The 9,822-nt window shown below is 36.6% G+C and overlaps 1 pseudogene; it reads left to right on the top strand.

Moving 5' to 3' along the window:
- Nucleotides 1-235: 235 nt before the first annotated feature.
- Nucleotides 236-9,822, top strand: LOC107891502 (cellulose synthase-like protein E1; annotated as a pseudogene).

Genomic DNA, 9,822 nt, shown 5'->3' with positions numbered 1-9,822 from the left:
ATATATCACGTCAATCATAAAATTAAAAATTAAATTTTTAGCGGAACAATAGTGAATGAAGCAGCGTGTATAAATATCAGAAAAATATTAGTAATTTTCATTAATTAGGGGTAAAAAATAAATAATAGTGGTGTAGCAGTTGGCGCCACGTTTTAATATTCCATTAAGTTTTTTTAAAATTAAAAAAAATGTTGAGCCATGAAAAGTAAAAGCAAAGCATAGCATTAAAGTGTGCTATAATCCCACATTATAAATTCAATGGTCAGCTTCCATCTTAGCACCATCTGCAGAACTAGTTGAGATAGAGAAATTACAGAAATGGCAAAAAGTAATTATGTTCCACTCTTCGAAACAAAGCAAGTTAAAGGACGACTCCTTTTCAGGTGCATTGCAGCCTCAATCTTTCTTGGCATCTGCTTCATTGTTATGTATAGAGTAATGTTTTTCCCAGTCGGAGGAAAAGCTGAGAGATGGACTTGGATTGGACTGTTTCTTTCTGAGCTATGGTTCTGTTTTTATTGGTTTCTCACCACCGTTAGTAGATGGAACTCTGTCTATCGCTTGCCGTACATACAAAGGCTCTCTCAAAGGTATATATACATATCTTAATTATGTTGTTTACATAAACTATTCATGCTAATTCGTTTCGTTTTTCATGATTCACAATTTAATCTTGAAAAGGTTCGAAAAGGAATTACCTGGCATCGACATTTTTGTGTGCACAACGGATCCGTTGATAGAGCCACCGAGCATGGTGGTGAATACGGTTTTATCAGTGATGGCATATGATTATCCCCCTGAGAAATTAAGCATCTATTTGTCAGATGATGGGGGATCGGATTTGAGGTTTTATGCCATGTTAGAGGCTGCAAATTTCTCCAAGACATGGCTTCCTTTTTGCAAGAAGTTCAGAGTTGAACCAACATCTCCTGAGGCCTACTTTAGGACAGCTTCTGAACCACTCAGTGATGCTGTCAATGTCAAAGACTGGCTTTCGGTTAAGGTAATTTTAATATTTGTTCGCTTTCCACTAACTTATTTTATATATATAAACATATGTGTCATTGCATTTTTTATCGTTAAACAAGAGTGGTGTCTTAGGTGAAAAGGTAATGTATTTATTTTTCAATATTTTTAGTTGTTTTATTTAATACTTCATATAAAAATAATAAAAATGAAAATGTCTTTAGCAACACTTTTAAGTAAATTTTTTATTAGGTTTTTTTATTAGGTTGGTGTGAGTTGATATAAAAATAATAAAAAAGTAAAATTTAAATTAAATTATATTTATTGAGTTGTATTTTACAAATTAAAAGTAAAATTAAACAAATTCACAATTAAAATTGATTTGTTCTATTAACAAAATCATGAAAAATTCAAATCTAATAATATTAGCAATTAACTTTTATTAAATTCAACCTAAAAACTGAATTGAACACCAAAAATTAACATCATTATCTTTGAATAACAAAGTATATAAATTTTGTCAAATATAAGTACTAGATTAGAGAAAAAAATAATACAATTTCCACATTAAAAGAATATGTCAAATTCGAGCATCAAATTATTTATTAGGCCTAAATGAAATTCTTAGTAAAAAATCATCAATCTTATATAGTAAGACAAAGCCTACCTAACTGTAGAACAAGATTAACATATATAAATCTTACTATATAAGATCCTAAATTAGGAATATTTGATACGTCATTAGTGCATAAGTCTCATGTACCATCAATGAATAATAATATGACATATCATCATTAAATTAAAAAAAATAGAAGACTTGTAAATAAACACAAATAATTTTATTTAAACATAATCAAACATTAATTGGAACTATTATAAATAAATATTGATAACTCTCATATTTAAAATAGTAAGTTTAAAGATTTAGGGTCTAAAATCTTAAGGGTTTTAGCATAAACACATACATTATTTACTCTAGCATTGCACGTCAAAGGTGTGGATATATGTTTGTGTTTATATATATAATATTGTTAATACTTATGCAGAAACTATACGAGGAAACAATAATGAGGATTGAAACCAGTATAAAGTTGAACCGAATTCCAAATCACATTCATAAACAACACAAAGAATTTCGTGAATGGGACTTCGTTTTAAGCAAACATGATCATCAAACCATTCTTCAAGTAATTACTCGTTTCATAAACTCTTAATTAATTAATTAAAGTCGAGTAGTTGAGCTTAACCAATTAATGGCGCTTTAATTAATGTTTCTTAGATCCTAATTGATGGAAGAGACTCCAATGCTGTGGATATTGAAGGAAACCCTTTGCCAACTCTAGTGTACTTGGCAAGAGAGAAAAGACCCCAACATCACCACCATTTCAAAGCTGGATCCATGAATGCTCTTGTAAGTATAATATTATATAGGCCTAAATATGTACAAATAAAAAGCTCATAAAATTAAATGAGCATTCAAACTCTTACTGTTTTATTGCAAACAGTTAAGTTATCAAACATATACCTTTCATATAATTAAGTCAATGATTGGAAAAAAAATTTGATCAGAGGGAACAATCAATTGTTGTCCATTTGATAGTCATAGAGCAATTGGGGTTAGGATGATTATTTACTTTTAATTGAGTACTTTTTTTTAATATTTAAACTTATTATATATAAATATTTTTTTGAAAGTAATTTAATTTGCTTGTTACTAACTGATTTTAAGGTGAAAATTAGATAAGGGTTTCATCAAGGATAAGCAATGGTCCAATTATTTTGAATGTGGATTGCGATATGTATTCCAACAATTCAAAGGCAATCAAATATTCTTTATGCCTTTTCATGGACGAAAAAAAGGGAGATGAGATTGCCTACATACAGTTTCTTCAGAGTTTCGATAATCTCACAAAAAATGAAATTTATGCTAGCTCTTTTCGAGTACTGCAACAAGTAAGTAATTCAGTCTTTAATAGAAAGGTTTCAACCAAACAATGATTAATATAATCATATATATGGCATATAATCTTGATGTTGATTTTCATTTTGGTTATATTTGATCTGTCTTTGTTGGTTAAGTTGGAGCTTCATGGACTTGATGCAATTGGAGGACCATGCTACAATGGCTCAGGATGCTTTCACAGGAGAGAGGCTCTCTGTGGGAAGAAATACGAGAAAAACTATAAAGTTGATTGGAAGAAAGTAAGTGATACAAAGGCTGATGAAAGTGCGAGCTTCCTTGAAGAAACATGTAAAGTTCTTGCAAGTTGTATCTTTGAACACAACACAACATGGGGAAAAGAGGTGCATTTTGTTCATTCTTACGTGAATACACAAATGAACATGAACCATTATAGTTTTATTTAGCTGATTAATTCAAGTTAGCTGTAAGAGGTGACATTTAAGTAGGTTTGAGTTCTAATTTCATTAATTATAATCTCTTTTTCTATTTTTAAGTATTAACTTGTTGAATGTCACATTTTAAGGATAATGCATGAATCTAATAGGTTAAGAGGTGACATTTAAGTAGGTTTGAGTTCTAATTTCATTAATTATAATCTCTTTTTCTATTTTTAAGTATTAACTTGTTGAATGTCACATTTTAAGGATAATGCATGAATCTAATAGGTTATCACCTAATTAACATAGGCAAGTAGACAAGGATTTGAACATTTCTTAATAGTAATGATAATAAGTTTTTCGCTGCAGATGGGTTTAATATATGGCTTTCTAGTAGAAGATATAATTACAGGGTTGAATATACAATGTAAAGGCTGGAAATCTATGTATTTAAGCCCTGAAAGAGATGGCTTCTTAGGAGTTGCACCAATAACATTATTACAGACGCTTGTCCAACATAAGAGGTGGATGGATGGTCACCTTTAAGTTTTCCTATCGAGATATTGCCCCTTGTTGTATGGATATAAAAAGATCCCTCTTAAGCTTCGACTTGCTTATTGTCCTTACAACTTGTGGGCTGCAAACTGCTTGGCTACGTTGTATATTGTTGTTGTGCCATGTCTTTGTTTGCTTAAAGGCATCTCATTGTTCCCTAAGGTATGAAGCTCCTAGGTTCTTAACTATCTATCTCGTAGGATGCTATATGGAATGATTCTAAAACCATGCCAACCTGCAGATATCAAGCCCTTGGGTGTTCCCATTTGCATATGTTGCCTTTGTACACCGTGCATATAGCCTCAATGAATTTCTATGGTGTGGAGGCACATTCCGAGGTTGGTGCTGTTGAAGTCAACCCCCATGCAGCAGCCAGGGTGACCATGCAAGGTGACCATGCAGGGATCGTGCTTTAACAGCAAACCGAAACTGCATTGTTTCATTTGGTTACTCAAATGAACATTTTGTGTTTTAGTTTGTTTTGAACTAAGTTGGTAACTGTATTTTGATGTAATTAGGTGCTGAATGACAAGTTTAGGTAGAAGTTTATGTTTTCAATCAAGTTTACCAAGTTACTAGGCAATTTAGTGGTGTTAGGTATGTTATTAGGTGGTAACTTGTTTGTTTTGCTGTTGTTATCTCATATATATGTATTGGTGTTATGCCTTAAATAGTTAATGAAAATTCAGCTCATTTTCATTCAATTTTATCTCTTTCTTTTCTGTTCTCCATTGCAAAATTTCTTTCTTCTTCTTCAATAGTTTATTCAGCAAGGCTCGACACTTGCTGTGCAAGCAAGCTGAAACCATCTTGCTATTGCCTCTTGCACCAACAATTGGTATCTAGAGCCGTTGTCTTAGTGGACCTGTTGCTTCAAACCAAGGAACCTGATGGCTTCTTCAGGATTTTCACCAGCAGCCCCACCAGTCTTCAATGGAGAAAGCTTTCACATATGGGTGGTAAAGATGAAGACTTACCTGCAGGCCTTTGATCTGTGGGAAGTTGTTAACACAGATGCTGAGCCAGCACCACTGAGGGCTAATCCTACAGTAGCTCAGATCAGACAACATGCTGATGAGAGGACCAAAAGGCACAAAGCCATGTCCTGCATTCAGAACTGTGTATCAGATGTCATCTTTACCAGAAACAGTGAAGCAGTATTCAGATAGAATTATGGCAGTGGTTAACAGTATAAGGCTCCTAGGTGAGCACTTTGATGAGGCAAGAATTGTGGAGAAAGTCCTCTCCACTTTGCCTGAGAAATATGAAGCAAAGATATCCTCCCTAGAGGACTCAAGAGACCTTGCTAGCATTTCTTTGACTGAGTTAATCAACACCTTTTATGCTCAGGAACAAAGGAGAGCTAGCAGAGCTGAAGATCACCAAGAAGGTGCATTTCAATCCAAGGCCAGAGAAGCCTCGAGCACCAATGCTCAAAGAGGCAAAAAGCCTTGGAAAAGCAGGCCTAAGCCTGATGCTGCAAGGAGCAATGACCAGCCCTGCAGATATTGCAAGAAGCTAGGCCATCCAGAAGGCAGATGTTGGTTCAGGCCAGAAGCAGTATGCCAGCACTGCAAGAAGAAGGGCCATGTTGAAAGGGTTTGCAAAAATAGAACCAAGCCAAGGCAGAGCCAATTTCAACAACCAAAGGTTGAAGCTCGAGTAGCTGAGGACAGTAGTGACCAAGAGGAGCAGGTCTTTGCTGTTTCTTGCTTAACTGCTGAGAAGAAATTTTCAAAAGGTTGGCTATTGGACAGTGGTTGCACTAACCACATGTCACCAGATGCCTCCTTGTTTAAAACCTTGGATAGAAGTTGCAAAACCAAGGTCAAGGTTGGAAATGGCCAGTTTATAAAGGCTGAAGGAAGAGGAGAGGTGTTGATATGTACTCCTACAGGTAACAAGGTCATACCAAATGTGCTTTTGGTGCCTGAGATTGACAGAAACCTTCTCAGCATAGCCCAATTGCTTGAGAAAGGTTATTCTGTTGTATTCAAGGATAAACAGTGCCACATTGCAGATCCAAGTGGATCAAGCCTTATGACAGTCACAATGACTGATAAATGCTTTGAGGTTCATTGGTCAAATGACTTAAATTCAGCATATACAACCTCTATAGATGACTCCAAACTCTGGCATAGAAGACTTGGACATGCCAACTTCAGGTCAATGGGTCGAATGGCCAGTGAGGGCTTGGCTGAGAACTTCACCAACTCAGTGGAGTATGATGATGTGTGTGAGGTCTGCCAGATGGGGAAACAGGCAAGATTGCCATTTTCTACAAATGCAGCATGGAGAGCTACTGAAAGACTGCAGCTGGTGCACTCTGATGTATGTGGCCCAATGAGGACTGAATCACTCAGTAAAAATAGGTATTTTATCCTCTTCATTGATGATTTTACAAGGTTTTGCTGGATTTTCTTCTTAAAACACAAGTCTGAGGTAGCTCAAGTGTTTGTGAAGTTTAAAACTGCTGTAGAGACAGAAACAGGTTGCAAGCTGAAATCAATAAGGTCTGACAATGGCACTGAGTACACTTCAGCTCAGTTTCAAGCCATTTGCAATGATGCTGGTATCAAACACCAGCTTACAAATGTCTACACACCTCAGCAGAATGGGGTATCAGAAAGAAAGAACAGAAGCTTGATGGATATGGCCAGGTGCCTGCTGTTTGAGAAGAAACTGCCCAAGACCATGTGGGCTGAGGCAGTAAACACTGCTGTCTACCTTCAAAATAGGCTTCCTACTAAAGCTCTTGCATCCAAAACACCTTTCGAGGCTTGGTCTGGTTTCAAGCCTTCCTTGGCACATCTGAAGGCGTTTGGTTGCCTGTGTTATGCACAAATACCAGCAGCAAAGAGAGATAAGCTCTCTGAAAGGGCTCAACCAGGTGTTCTAGTAGGCTATAGCTCAGTTAAAAAGGGCTACAGGGTGCTGGATCCTTTGACAAACAAAGTCCAAGTGAGCAGAGATGTCATCTTTAATGAGAAGGCTTGCTGGAATTGGGAGAAGAGTAAACCAGAAGCTGCTTCAGAAGACCTGGTGCCTAATCAAGCTGAACTCGAGCACCTTGGTCCTGAAATGGATGTTGATGATGTGCCTGTGAGAGGCACAAGGCCCCTAGATGAGATTTATGAAAGAGCACAAGTTGCTATAGCAGAACCTAGTAGTTTTGAAGAAGCTGAAGCAGATGAAGGTTGGAAACAGGCTATGGTTGATGAAATCAACATGATTGTGAAGAATCAGACATGGGAGTTGGTTGAAAAGCCTGCCAACAGAAAGACCATTGGTGTAAAATGGGTCTATCGAGTGAAGCACAATGCGGATGGAAGTTTAAACAAGCTAAAGGCCAGGCTAGTTGTAAAGGGCTTCAGTCAAAGGTATGGTCTGGACTACATGGAAACATTTGCTCCAGTAGCCAGACTCGATACAATCAGATTGCTGATTGCAGTTGCTGCTCAGAACCAGTGGACAATCCACCAAATGGATGTCAAGTCTGCATTCCTCAATGGATTCCTAGAAGAGGAGATATACATCGACCAACCCCCAGGTTTTATAATGCCTGGTAAGGAACATTTGGTGTATAGGCTAAGAAAGGCCTTGTATGGCCTAAAACAGGCCCCTCGAGTCTGGAATGCTCGAATTGACTCATACTTGGTCAGTTTGGGATTTGAAAGGAGTGCTAGTGAGCCAACACTTTATGTTAAGAAGGATCAAGCAGAAACACAGCTTATTGTGTCTCTTTATGTGGATGATCTCCTTGTAACAGGAGGAGACAAGACTATGTTAGAAGATTTCAAAAGAAAAATGAAGGAGATGTTCGAGATGTCAGATTTGGGGTTGATGACTTATTTCCTTGGAATAGAGATACAACATGCTGATCAAGGAATCTTTTTGGGACAAAAGGCATTTGCTTTGAAAGTTTTATCCAAGTTTTCAATGCAAAATTGCAAGCCAACATGCACACCTATGGCAGTTGGCATAAAACTGTCGAGCCAAGAAGAACATGAGCCTGTCAATGAATCATTTTATAGGAGCCTTGTTGGTTGTTTGCTGTATTTAACAGCAACAAGACCTGACATTCTGTTTGCTGTGAGCATGCTATCAAGGTTCATGCACTGCTGTAACCAGCAACATTACAAAGCTGGGAAAAGGGTGCTAAGATACATCAAAGGTACCTTAAACCATGGAATACAGTTTAGAAAGGCTGAAGAGTTGAAACTGATTGGCTATACTGATAGCGATTGGGCTGGTTCAAAAGATGACATGAAGAGCACTTCTGGCTATGCTTTTACACTTGGCTCAGCTATGATTTGTTGGAGCTCAAGAAAACAAACAATGGTGGCTCAACCGACAGCAGAAGCAGAGTATGTAGCAGCTGCCAATGCTGTTAATCAAGCTATGTGGCTGAGAAAAATTTTGAGTGATTTGAATCTACAGCAGAATGATGCAACTGTGATACATTGTGACAACAAGTCAGCAGTTGCTATTGCTAAAAATCCTGTCTTCCATGGCAGGACAAAACATTTCAACATTAAACTCCATGTGATAAGAGAAATGGAACAAGCTCGAGAGATCAAGCTAATTCATTGCAGCTCAGAAGGTCAGATCGCCGATATCTTCACAAAATCACTTGGTGCATCGAGATTTGTAAACCTAAGGAAGCAACTAGGAGTCTGCTGCATAGAAGCTGAGGAGGAGTGTTGAAGTCAACCCCCATGCAGCAGCCAAGGTGACCATGCAAGGTGACCATGCACGGATCGTACTTTAACAGCAAACCGAAACTGCATTGTTTCATTTGGTTACTCAAATGAACATTTTGTGTTTTAGTTTGTTTTGAACTAAGTTGGTAACTGTATTTTGATGTAATTAGGTGCTGAATGACAAGTTTAGGTAGAAGTTTATGTTTTCAATCAAGTTTACCAAGTTACTAGGCAATTTAGTGGTGTTAGGTATGTTATTAGGTGGTAACTTGTTTGTTTTGCTGTTGTTATCTCATATATATGTATTGGTGTTATGCCTTAAATAGTTAATGAAAATTCAGCTCATTTTCATTCAATTTTATCTCTTTCTTTTCTGTTCTCCATTGCAAAATTTCTTTCTTCTTCTTCAATAGTTTATTCAGCAAGGCTCGACACTTGCTGTGCAAGCAAGCTAAAACCATCTTGCTATTGCCTCTTGCACCAACAGGTGCAATGATCAAAGGATGTGGTTGTTCAATAGAACAACTGCATACTTCTTTTCATTATTTGAAACCATCTTGAAGCTATTAGGATATTCACAGCTAAACTTTGTTGTCACTGCCAAAGTAGCTGATAAAGAAGCCTTGAAAAGATATGATGGAGAGTTTATTGAGTTTGGTGCTACTTCACCAATGTTTGATATTTTAGCCACACTTGCAATGTTGAATTTGTTTGGTACCTTTGGGGCACTCAAGAAGGTCATCTTGGATGTAGATGAGGACTTACAGGTTTTGGACAAATTTGGGTTGCAAATTCTCCTCTGCTTTGTTTTGGTTACAATCAACTTGCCTGTATACCAAGCACTCTTCTTCCGGAATGACAATGACAAGATGCCCAGTTCAGTTACTTACAAGTCTATTATTTTCGCCATGCTAGCCTGTACTGCAACCATGTATTGAACAAGTATAGTTTTTAGAAAGAAAGTCACTACCTAGTATTTGAAAAAAAAAACACACAAGTGTTGAAGTTTGATTCTTTCAATAAGTTTGATTTTATGTAATGAGGTATATGAGATTCTAGAATAAATTGTGTCATTAAGAGGATCACAACAATTTACTAGTTGTATTTAAACAAGTAAATGGTTTCGTCGAGGAGGAACTTGCTTTTGGGTGTAAAACCACCATATCTAAAGCTATATTAGATAAGGTGTTATTTTTTTGGTTTAAATTGTTTAAGATAAAGTACTCTTAATAAATGTACTTTTTAGAGTTTGAATTTA

This window comes from Gossypium hirsutum, chromosome A11 (genome assembly GCF_007990345.1).
Source record: "Gossypium hirsutum isolate 1008001.06 chromosome A11, Gossypium_hirsutum_v2.1, whole genome shotgun sequence".
NCBI lineage: Eukaryota > Viridiplantae > Streptophyta > Magnoliopsida > Malvales > Malvaceae > Gossypium > Gossypium hirsutum.
Note: the sequence above shows the minus strand (reverse complement) of the source record. Positions and strands in the feature narration are given on the sequence as shown.